Source organism: Cornus florida, unplaced genomic scaffold, assembly GCF_030987335.1.
Source record: "Cornus florida cultivar Cherokee Brave unplaced genomic scaffold, ASM3098733v1 CherokeeBrave_3.0.0_Hap2_Chr04, whole genome shotgun sequence".
In the NCBI taxonomy this organism is placed as follows: Eukaryota; Viridiplantae; Streptophyta; class Magnoliopsida; order Cornales; family Cornaceae; genus Cornus; species Cornus florida.
This window is the reverse complement of record NW_026775574.1, coordinates 59,444,468-59,457,355: the sequence shown is the minus strand read 5'-3', so window position 1 is coordinate 59,457,355 and position 12,888 is coordinate 59,444,468.

Below are 12,888 nucleotides of genomic sequence, written 5' to 3'. Positions count from 1 at the left end.
ATCAAGTCATGCATTCTATGACAATGTAGCACAATATGAAAGATAGATATGAGATCAAGCCCTATCTTAAGCATGAAAGTATGTATGAGTACACATAAAGGTACAATGGTGAGACATATTTTTATATTATTATTATTATTATTATTATTATTATTATTATTAACAAGATCAAACTAAATGTAAGAAAATATAAACAATCTTTGTTAAGTTTAACGTCTCTAGCTAGACGGAATGCTGCTTTGAAAGATTTGAATATATATATATATATATTAGAAAGCTTCAGATCGATCGAACTTAGATCGATCTAATTTTCGATCAATCGAAATGATGAAATCCTGCAGATAAGTTCGAACGATGCACAGAGAGGCCTTTTTCATGGATCTCAAAAATTTTCTAAGTATGGAACTGAGATCGATCGAAGATAAAGTTCGATCGATCTTGAATGACTCAGATCGATCTAGTATGAAGTTCAATCGATACACAGAGAGCTGATTTATGCAGGAAATTTCATATCGATAGAACAGAGTAATGATTGGATGCAGGGATGGGCGTTCGATCAATCGAACCTCATTTGAGATCGATCGAACATGCAAGAATATGCAGAAAATTGAGCTTTCTCTTGAGACCAATGAATGCATCACTATATGTAGCTTCCATATGTCTTTGAAAAACTTGTCCTTCAATATAGGGTTTCAACCTTTGCCCATTCACCTTGAAGGTGTTGCCATTCTTTAAACTTTGAATCTCAACCGCCCTATACGGTGCAATAGAGATGATCTCATATGGACCTTCCCATTTGTTCGCAACTTTCCCGGAAAGAGTTTTAACCTAGAGTTGAAAAGCCAAGCTTTTTGACTCGGCTCAAAAGATTTTTTCCTAATGTGTTTGTCATGAAAAGCTTTGGTCCTTTCTTTATAGAGATTGGCATTGTCATAAGCATTGTGCCTCAACTCTTCCAATTCATTCAATTGGAGTAAGCGATTCTTTCTGGCTTTGTCAAGGTTAAAATTGAGCTTCTTCACCACCCACAAAGCTTTGTGTTCTAGCTCAACCGGAAGATGGCAAGGCTTTCTATAAACAAGTCTATAAGGAAACATGCCAATGGGAGTTTTGTATGCCGTTCGGTAAGCCCACAAAGCATCATTCAATTTGCGCGACCAATCCTTTCGGGTTGTGTTAATCGTTTTCTCAAGGATATGCTTAATTTCCCGGTTTGACACTTCTACTTGTCCACTTGTTTGAGGATGATAAGGAGTGGCGACTTTATGTGTAACGAAGTACTTAAGAAAGAGTTTCTTTAAGAATTGATTGCAAAAATGCTTTCCCCCATCACTAATCATTGCTCTTGGCATACCAAAACGAGTGAAAATATTGGATTTAATGAATTGAATAACCACGGAGTGGTCATTCGTTTTCTCAAGGATATGCTTAATTTCCTGGTTTGACACTTCTACTTGTCCACTTGTTTGAGGATGATAAGGAGTGGCGACTTTATGTGTAACGAAGTACTTAAGAAAGAGTTTCTTTAAGAATTGATTGCAAAAATGCTTTCCCCCATCACTAATCATTGCTCTTGGCATACCAAAACGAGTGAAAATATTGGATTTAATGAATTGAATAACCACGGAGTGGTCATTGGTTTTGGTAGCATAAGCCTTCACTCACTTAGAAACATAATCAACGGCAAGCAAAATGTATTGATATCCATAAGAAATAGGAAAAAGTACCCATGAAATCAATGCCCCAAATATCAAAAATCTCTTCAACAAGAATATTTGTCAAAGGCATCATGTCTCTTCTTAACATTGAACCCATCTTTTGACATTTTTTACACGATTTGCAAAAATTGTAAGCATCTCTATGGATTGTGGGCCAAAAGAGCCCACTTTTAAGAACCTTCAAGGCGGTCTTCTTTGCACTAAAATGCTTACCACACGCAAAAGTATGACAAAACATAAGAACGCTTGGAATTTCACTCTCCAGAATGCATCTTCTCACAATTTGATCCAAACAATATCGGTATAAGACAGGGTCTTCCCAATAGTAATGCCGGATGTTGGCAAAGAAATGGTTCTTTTCGTTCTTTTACCAAGTAGTTGGAAGCTTGCCAATTGCCAAATAGTTTACAATGTCAGCAAACCAAGGCATTTGTCCATTAGAAACTTGAAAAAGTTGTTCATCCGGAAATGAATCACGAATTGGTGGGCTAGGGGAAGATTCAACTACCAACCTTGAGAGATGATCGGCAACCACATTTTCGGTACCTTTCTTATCTTTGATTTCAAAGTCAAATTCCTGAAGGAGCAAAATCCATCTTATTAAACGAGGCTTTGTTTCCTTCTTAGTCAAGAGGTACTTCAAGGCAGCATGATCAGAATAGACAATGGCTTTTGACCCTAAGAGGTGGGACCGAAATTTGTCAAGAGCATATACTACGGTAAGTAATTTCTTCTCGGTAGTGGAGTAATTCAATTGAGCTCCCGAGTAGGTCCTGCTTGCATAGTATACAGCGCATGGAAGTTTTCCTATCCTTTGCCCCAAAAATGCTCCCATGGCATAATCAAAAGTATCACACATGATTTCAAACGGTAATGACCAATTGGGAGGTTGCATAATAAGAGGAGATGATAACATGTCTCGCAATTTATGGAAAGCATCAAGGCATGCTTGATCAAAGACAAAAGGAGTTTCCTTGGCGAGAAGATTGCACAAGGGTCTAGCAATTTTGCTAAAGTCTTTGATGAAACGGCGGTAGAAGCCGGCATGACCTAGAAAGGAGAAAACTTCTCTCACCATAGAAGGTGGAGGCAATTCAGAAATGAGCTCAACTTTCGCTTTATCCACTTCAATTCCCCTTTTTGAGATGACCTGACCCAAAATAATACCTTCTTGAACCATGAAATGGCTCTTTTCCCAACTAAGAACAAGGTTTGTTTCACATCTTTTAAGCACTAAATTCAAAATTTTGAAGTATGCATCAAATGAAGACCCAAAGACAGAAAAATCATCCATAAAGACCTCTAGATACTTTTCCACCATGTCCAAAAAAATTGACACCATACACCTTTGAAATGTGGCAGGGGCGTTACACAAACCAAATGGCATCCGTCTATAAGCAAATGTGCTGAAAGGACAAGTAAATGTGATTTTCTCTTGGTCTATGGGGTTAAAGGCTACTTAATTATAACCCGAATAGCCATCAAGAAAGCAATAGTATTGTTGCCCGGCTAATCTCTTTAGGATTTGATCAATAAATGGCAAAGAGAAGTGATTTTTCCTAGTGGCGGCATTCACTTTTCGGTAATCAATGCATACTCGCCATGAATTGGCGGTACGCTTAGAAATTGCCTCACCTTTTGCATCTTCAACCACCGTAATCCCCGATTTCTTGGGAACTACTTGCATGGATGAGTTTTAATGACTAAAGATTGAATCTTTGAATGAAAATACCTCAATCAAGGTACCTATTATGTCACTAGACCTTTTTAATGAAAAAAGATTGAATCTTTGAAAGAAAATGAGAGTTTTGAGTTTAACTTATTCGAGTTACCTATGAAGTCGCGAAGAGTGCTTTAATGACTATTATGTCACTAGAACTTTTTCATGTATAAAGATTGAATTTTTTAAAGAAAATGAGAGTTTTGAGTTAAACTTATTCAAGAGTTGAACTCACCCATTTGCTATAAGAGATTAGATAAATGATACCGGCATCTAAGAGCTTAACTACTTCTTTCTTAACCACTTCTTTCATATTTGAATTTAATCTTCTTTGGGCATCTCTAAAAAGTTTTGCATCTTCTTCCATAAGAATGTTATGCATACAAATGGAAGGATCAATTGCTTTTAGATTCGCAACACTCCATCCTATGGCTTCCTTATTTTCTTTAAGCACATTCAAAAGAGAATTCTCTTGATCTTTTTCAAGATTTGAAGAGATGATGACCGGAAGAGTCTCTTTCGTGCCTAGGAAGGCATATTTAAGATCGGGAGGGAGAGTTTTAAGCTCAAGAGTGGGTGGAGAGACTTGAGATGGAACCGGTGGAGTGCTAGAGAGTGGAGGAAGAGGTTCTTTTGGATCTTTCCAAGGTGGAATATCCAAACTTACAACGGATTCCATTAGATTATTAACTTCATTCATTGACCCTTCACTATCAAACCCACAATTACCATACATTTCAAGAAGACAAGATGCAAAAGGGTCCTCAGAAAGAAGAGATGAAAGATTATCCTCGGTTGGTTGTTTCATGACCATGGTAGGAATAGATTCCTCAACAACCTCATCCAAGACATCTATAAGACAACACTCGTCTTCATCTATGGGACGTCGACTTGCATTGAAAACATTAAGCTTAACCATCATATTACTAAAAGAAAGGTCCATGACATCGGATCGACAATTAATGGTAGCATTTGCGGTAGCAAGAAATGGCCTTCCTAAGATGATGGGGATGTGATTGGTGGGATTTGCAACTGGTTCGGTATCAAAAACTATGAAATCAACTGGGAAGTAAAACTTATCAACCTTTATGAGTATATCCTCAATATTGCCCCTAGGTGTTTTAACCGATTTATCAACTAATTGAAGCACCACTGAGGTTGGCTTCAATTCATTCAAACCTAGTTGAACATATACGGAATAAGGAATCAAATTGACACTTGCCCCTAAGTCAAGAAGAGCTTTACGAACTTCATGGGTTCCAATTACACATGAGATGGTCGGAGCACCGGGATCTTTGAACTTAGGTGGATTGTTATGTTGGATGATGGAGCTCACTTGTTCCATTAGGAACACTTTTTTAGGGCCTTCTCCCTTGCTCTTCCTCTCTTGTGTGTAAAGATCTTTCAAAAATTTTGCATAAGGCGGAATTTGCCTAATTGCATCCAAGAGAGGAAGATTTATATTAACTTGTTTGAAGACTTCCATCGTATCATGGATTTTTCCCTTTTGCCTCCCAAAAGGTGAAGTTTCTTTCAAAGCATAAGGAAATGGAGCTTTTGGCTTATAAGACTTTGCAACTTGAGGGGATGATGAAGAAGGTTGAGAATTCCCTCTAGGGCCATGCTCATCCAAGGTAGTAGGGATAGGATTGGAAACGGGACAGGTGTCAACTTTTGGTTGCACCGGTTCACTATCTTCACTTGGTTGTTCAACCCTATTGTTAACTTGTCTACCACTTCTCAAAGTAGTAATTGCTTGCACGTACTCTTGGGAAAAACACCCCGATGTGGAGTTTGCTTCCACAAAATGTTGAGCTTTTGGGTTCCTTTCGGGTTGGCTAGGCAATTTACCAATTTCTCTCGTATTCAATGCATTAGCTATCATTCCGATTCAAGACTCAAGCTTTGATATCGATTGAGAATGAGAATGCAACAAATTGGTGTTCATTTCCAAACTACCCAAAGCTACTAAGACTTTATATTCAAATGTGGGGTTGCTAGAGAGTGCATGAGGGTGATTAGAGCTACTTTAAGGATTATAAGCTTGAGGATGAGAGAAATGGTCCATTCTTTGACGACAAGAAGAAGATGAGACGAATCCTTTTGAGCCTCTATTTCTTTGGTGGGGAGGAACATATCGGTTTTGAAATTTTTTAGCTTGAAAAGGATTTGAATGCTCGCTCCACACCAGAACATAAGCATTCAAAAGAGGGTGAACAAATTTGGCATTGACTTGTTCATAATGTTCATCAAGCACATGTCCATGGGAACAATTGAAAGTAGTATGCAATACACTTGAACAAGTCATGCATGGCTCACAAGAATGATGAAGATGATGTAGAAGAGAAGATGATTGTTTTGCCGGTTTTTGACTTAATAAAAATTGATCAAGTTTTTGAGTTAGAGTTTTGACCTCGGCAACAATTTCCATTGGACTTCCAATTTGACATACTTTCAAAATTTTCTTTTTATTATTAGATTCATGACTCAACCGAGAAGTGTGACATTTATGCAATGAATTTTCACTCATTTTCTCAAAAAGGTGCCAAACATCATCTTCATGCTTCCCAAAATATGCTTCTCCACATGAGGTATCAATTATGTCCTTGTGAGTGTCGGATAGGCTTTCATAAAAATATTGGACAACTTGCCATTTTGGAATACCACGATGTGGATACTTTCTTAGCAAGTCATTCAATCTTTCCCAAGCCTCATGTAAAAGTTCTCCTTCCCTTTGAGAAAATTCACGAATAGAAGTTCGCATAACATTGGTCAAACTCACGGGGTAAATTTTTTTTTAAAATTTATTTTGCATTTGTAACCAAGAAGTTATTGAATTTGCCCCTAAGTTGTTAAACCAATGCTTAGCCTTATTTTTAAGAGCAAAAGGAAAGAGAAGTAACCTAAGAACTTCCTCTGGGACATTCATATACCCCACAGTGGAGTATATTTCAAGAAATTCATCAAGATGTTTATATGGCTCCTCACCATCTAAGTCATAAAAGAGTGGACACATTTGAATGGTCTTGGGCTTAATCTCATATTGATTGGCCTCAAAATTAGGAAGCATGATGCAAGTTGGTGCATGATATTCATGAAGATTATAATGATTATGAAGGATCGTTGGGGGAATTGGAGCTTGAACTCCAGGAGGAAATTGGTTGAAAGGAGCATGCTCCATGAAGTTTGGGTCTAAATAACCAAGATGATCCTCTAGATTTTCCATTGATTATGATGATAGGTTGGTTAAGACCACACAAAATTCAAGAAACACAACAATGACATCATCTAAGTAAGCACTTCGCCCTCGTAACAAATCAATCAACAAATCTCCACATACAATGACCCCATACTCCCATGCTTGAACAATATGCAAAGAAAGTAAATAGCCTCCACACGGGCTCACAATTTATCTAAGAAATGAAAAACAAGCTTCCACGCGGGCCGTTGATTTAATTAGAGCTTGAGTTAGAAAGATCTCACAAAGGGTCCTTAAGCAACTTCAATTCATTTTCAACTTCCATGTTTTGCTATGCTTTGCATTTTTTTTTTTTTTTTTTTTTAAATTTTTAGTCCTTTTTGTACTTAGCTTAGCTCCTTACTTTGAATTCTCATTTGCTCAACTTCCTTCACTCAATTCACCTAGCCAAATAAGAACAAACACAATAAGTAATCAAAAATAAAAATAAAGTAAAGATATGATCAAAAGAGTACTAATCCCTAATTGTTTCCAAAATACGGCGTTGCCAATTCAAATCCCCGGTAACGGCGCCAAATTTTGATGACAGTCGTTCCTATACGCCAAACTAATGTAGTGAATGTAGGTTCAAGAAAAGTCTTTTGGGTCAAGTTTAAATTTATAAAAACCACTACTACCACTACTACTAACGTAGCAAGAGTGAGTAGGGATCGTCCCAAGGGATTAGAGGCCTACTAGTAATGGAAACAATGCTTATAGTTAGTAGGTCGAGTGATCAAAGGTAGGTTGTTTCGTTGATTAAACTATAATTAAGATTAAACAAGCTTAATATAAAACAAGTAATTAAAGGATAGAGAAAACAACGGAGAAAGGTCTTGAGACTTAGAGATCACCACTAAGTATCACCTTTCTATACACTCAATTCACAATTAATGAGGGGGAAAACATATGTTGCAACAATAGTGAGTGTGTGTGGTTGTTTTAACAAGCATGGATGACCAATTAAGTATATATTGTCTAAACAATACAATGAATAGCACAATACATCAAACTAAGTTATTAATCCTTCTTTAAGCTCACAATCCAAACACATCACATAATTAGAGAAATATACTACTTGCATTCATAATTATGGAATATCAAACAACAAGCATGGATTGTCCTCCCATTTAACAACTAAGGTAACTACACTACATCTAAGCTAATGACATGGAAATTAAACTAATTAAACTAAGGGAGAGGCACAATCCATCAAGAAATGAGTATGAACCATTAAATAAACTACAAGAGCATTCTATTAAGTACTATGTCTTGACAATCTCTAGATCTATAACATCAACACACATAGATATGCATTAACAACACAAGAGATAGAGATAAACACATGAACATTTATTCTAGCATACATAGACACATGGATAGAATGAAATGATCAATTGAAAGAATTAAACCATATAAATCATTGAATAAACAAGATCTATGTATATAAATATGTCAAAACATGTATTACAACACAAATCCCCTCAAAAATACATAAATCAAGATAAAGAAAGTATATTTAGGGCTAACTCTAGCCCCAAGAAGATGTCTAGCCACTCATGAATGGTGTCCTCCAACCCTCAAGGGCTATCTCCATGGTAGAAGTGCTCCCCTTCTTGAGGTAGATGGAAAACCTCTCAAGAATGTGTCTCTAGCCTCCTCTTCTCTTTTCTTCTTCTTTAAGAATTATATCTCTCTACTTTAAAAAGCATATCCAAAAACTATCCAAGACTATGTGTAAAAGTGGCTCATTTTCCTTATATAGGTAACTCAAATGTCACACCCAATGGTCTAGGCTCGTACACAAGGGCTCCTCCACTGATTGCACAATGAGACAACTTTTAATGAGCTGGAAATTAATTTAATTCGCATTTGAGAGGGTTCGATCGATCGAACCTATGCTGTGATTGATTGAACATGGTTGAGATCTATCAAACTTTGGCTGGATTGATCCTCCCATGACGGTGCCTTTTTGGATAAGGACAGATCTGAGATATTTTGGGGAAAGAGACAAAAGTGGTAAGTAGGGTGGTACAACAAGATAAGATGGAATCTTTTTAATCGATCTGAGAATTGTTAGATCGATCGAACTTTGTGGGATCTTTGGATAAGGACAACAGGGCTTGGATCCATCTTGGAGAGTCTAGATGATGAACTTTCGATCGATCGAAGTATTCTTGAGATCGATCGAATATGCTGATTTCCACACTTTGCTTCATTCTGCTTCCACTTTACTCCTTTCTTCCATCTAGCCTGAGTTAGCTTCTTTTAAGCTCTTATTTGGCTGAATTAGCTTATTTTGGGAATAAGCACCTAAAAAGGGTAATAACACGAAATTAGTTTAAAACGGGGAAAGTAAGATAGATAAAGGTCCTAAAATACCTAAGTTTAAGGGGTTTAAATGCGCACTTTTCAGCGCTCATCAGAAACCTAATAAAATAAAACTAATAAATATAAATTATGAGTGCAATCTGAGTTTGTTTAAACAACGAACAAAAATTTCAAAATATTCAACAGGCTTCTTTCGGACACAAAAACCCCGTTTTAAGGCCCTAAATGATGGTATTTCACCGAAAAACATGTTACATCAAATCATATCGGTGAGTCTTGTTCATTGGGCCATTTCTAGTAAAAAAAACTCTCCTGTCAGGTCAAAAAAGCACATTTCAGGATCAGCCCAAAAAATATGTCAACATGCTCGTTTGGCCCCCTAGCAGTCCAAATGGCCATAATGGCTTTAGCAATCAGTTCTAAATTAGTCTTCCCTAATTGAAAAGAATTTGTCGCTGAGTTAAGAGTGAAATAACGCGTCTCATCTGGTGGAAAATACTCAAATAGGTCTGCAACATTAAATGCAGGAGAAATAAACATGTCTTCGGGAAGCTAAACAACATAAGCATTATCATTAATCTTCTTCAGAATCTAATAAGGCTTATATTTCTTATTCTTTAATTTGTTGTAGGTACCAATATGAAACCTCTTCTTGCGTAGAAACACCATAACTAAATCTCTTTCTTAAAAGACTTTCTTCTGCCTCTTATTGTCTGTTACTTCCTTGTATTTCACATTGGCTTGTTCAAGATGCTTTTGAACCTCACCCTGAATGGCTTTGATGTGATCTGCCGTGTGTTCTGTAGCAACACTCTTTCCAGCTAGCTTCGGAAGTGGGACTAAATCCAGTGCATGCTTCGGAGGATGACAATAAACAATAGCAAAAGGCGACTTGCCCGTTGACCGATTGACCATGTTGTTGTATGCAAATTTTGCCTATGATAATGGAAGATCCCACTGTTTTGGGTTCTCACCAGAAATACAACAAATCAGATTGCCCAAAGTCTAATTAACCACCTTTGTTTGACCATCAGATTGCGGATGACTAATATTAATGAAATTCAAAGATGTATCAAAATGCCTCTACAAAGTCCTCCAAAAACGGGATAGGAATTTGGTGTCCCTATCTGAAGTGATGGACTTAGGAACTCCATGAAGATGAACAACTTCCTTAAAGAACAAATTTACAACATGTGTAGCATCAGAAGTCTTTTTGCAGGTTATGAAGTGTGCCATCTTCGAATAACGATCAACAACTACAAAAACTGAATCTGCCCCTCGTTGAGTGCATGGAAGTCCTAGGATAAAGTTTATGGAAAAATCCTTCCAAGGACAATCTAGTGTACGTAGAGGGATTTAAAAACCCATGTTTTGAGACTAATCTTTAGCAAATTGATAGATTGGACACCGCTGCACATGGCTACCAACATCCCTCTTGAGTTATGGCAAATAATATCATTCTTCGACCAAGGCTATGATCTTTTCTCGACCAAGATGTCCACCTAGACTGCTACCATGTAATTCATGAATAATCTGCTCACGAAGAGAACTCCTCGGAATACAAAGCTGATTACCAAGAAAAAGAAATCCCTCCTGTATGTGCATACTTTCAACACCCTGTATAGTCTGACACTTAGCCCATAATTCCTTGAAGTCATCATCGTCCCCATACAACTCCTTCAAATAGTCAAAACCCACAACTTCAGCTCGCAAAGTCACCAGCAATACTGTTATTTGGCTAAGTGTATCGGCGACTCTATTTTGCTAGCCTGATTTATGACTTAATGGGAAGGTAAATCGTTGTAGAAAAGAAACCCATCTGGCATGCATCCTGTTAATATTATTCTGACTGTTGATGAACTTCAAAGCTTGATGATCAATGTAAATAATGAACTCTCTCTGCACTAGAAAATGTTCCCAAACCTTCAATGCACGTACCACTAAATATAACTCAAGCTCATAAGTAGTTCACTTTTTCCTCGCATCACTAAGCTTCTCAATGTAGAATTCAACTGATCTGCCCTTTTGGGATAGAACAACACCAACTCCAACTACTGAGGCATCACACTTAACCTCAATCAATTTCTCAAAGCTTGGCAATGCTAGAATAGGTGCATTGGACAGTTTTTCTTTAATCAGCACAAAGCTCTATTCTGCCTCTTCGCCCCATTAAAATTTATCCTTCTTCATGCATTCTGTAATAGGAGCAACAATACTGCTAAAATTTCTGATGAATCTTCGATAAAACGTTGCTAAACCATGAAAACTGCACACATCGCCTATTATTTTTGGTGTGGGCCATTCTCGAATTACCCAAACTTTTTTCCTCATCAATCCGAATACCTTCATCATTTACTACAAAACCCAAAAATAGTAAATTGTTAGTTATAAAAGTACACTTCTTCAGATTGATGTACAACTTGTTTGCGTGTTTGCCTGTAAAACTGTCAATACCTTTCTCAAGTGCAATTGGTGCTTCGCATCTGACTGACTATAAATCAGGATATCATCAAAATAGACAACAACAAATCTGCAATAAAATGTTTCAATACCTGATTCATAAGTCTAATAAAAGTTCTAGATTTAGGATGAACTTTAGGTCCCCTTTGAACGTAGATGTTAGGTGGCATGACCCGTATGAATCTGACTTATATTAAACTTGTAAATTCATTAAAACTTTAGGTTATATGCATATCTTTTTTCTATGAGTAATGCAAGTTACTCACCCTAGTTGATTGGGTTATTTTCAAGTAAGGAGACTCTATTTTGGGATACACATCATCCTTAGTTTGACTCAGTTATTCTTGGATATCTTTTGTGTACAATTATCATGCAAGTTTTAGCATATTTTTGCCTATCTTTTGTAGTTGTAAAGTATAACTTGTAAGAAGCATGGCTTACTTCTTTTTTGGGTATGTAATGTAAGCTTGGATGGTATATTTTGATTATACTTCAACATGTATGTAATGAGGCCAAGGGCCAATTTCTTTTGGTTGAATGGAATGTATGAGGAATTTAATTATGTTTTAGCTTCTATTACATTGCATTATTTTGGGGGCTTTTTTGTCATTTCCTCTTGCATATCAATTGTGGTTTGGACCATTGTTAATTAGAAGACTCAATTTTAGGGGCGGTTACTTAACAAAATTTTTCCAAAAGAGTTCATCTTCGGCCTTGAAAACTAACATTTTCCAAAATAAAACCAAAACCTTATTTTTGAAATTTAGGGCAAGGTTACTATTCATCGACTTTTTTTCGAAAACCGGACCAACTATTTAGGGACTTCCAAGGGTCTTGTGGGTGTATTTAAACATTGCAAATTCAATTTAGACATTTCAAAAACCTCCCGAAGTCCCATTTTGTCTTCTTGGGCAGCAACTCTACAATTTGGCGGGTGCCCGCCGATTTTGGCGTCTGCCCACAGTATCTGCTTAGCGGGCGCCCACAGCCTTTGGCGACCGCCCGCTTCCTAATGCTCGAATTTTGGCAACTGTGACACCTAATTTTATTTTGGCCATAACTCTTTCGTCCGGACTCCGAATTACGTGATTCTTGAGTCTAATTCAATTATTTTTTCGTTGTCTATCCAATGGTGTGTACGGAAGCATCCATTTATGTGTAAAAGACTATTTTATCCCTAGAGTCCCACTTAGTCCATTTTAACCCTAGGTTCCACATTATTGTCTTTTGAGTTCATTGACTTCATGGGAAGCCACGTTAGCGTCTTAGGGATGATGTACATCTCTAGAAACCTCATTCTTTTATTAACTTTCGCATTTGGGATCCGTTATCGGGTCAGTTTTGGGTCATTCGCTGACGCACCGAGTTTTGAAAACTTGGGCTGTCACAGTAATGACAAAGGATCAGGCCAAATATTGAAA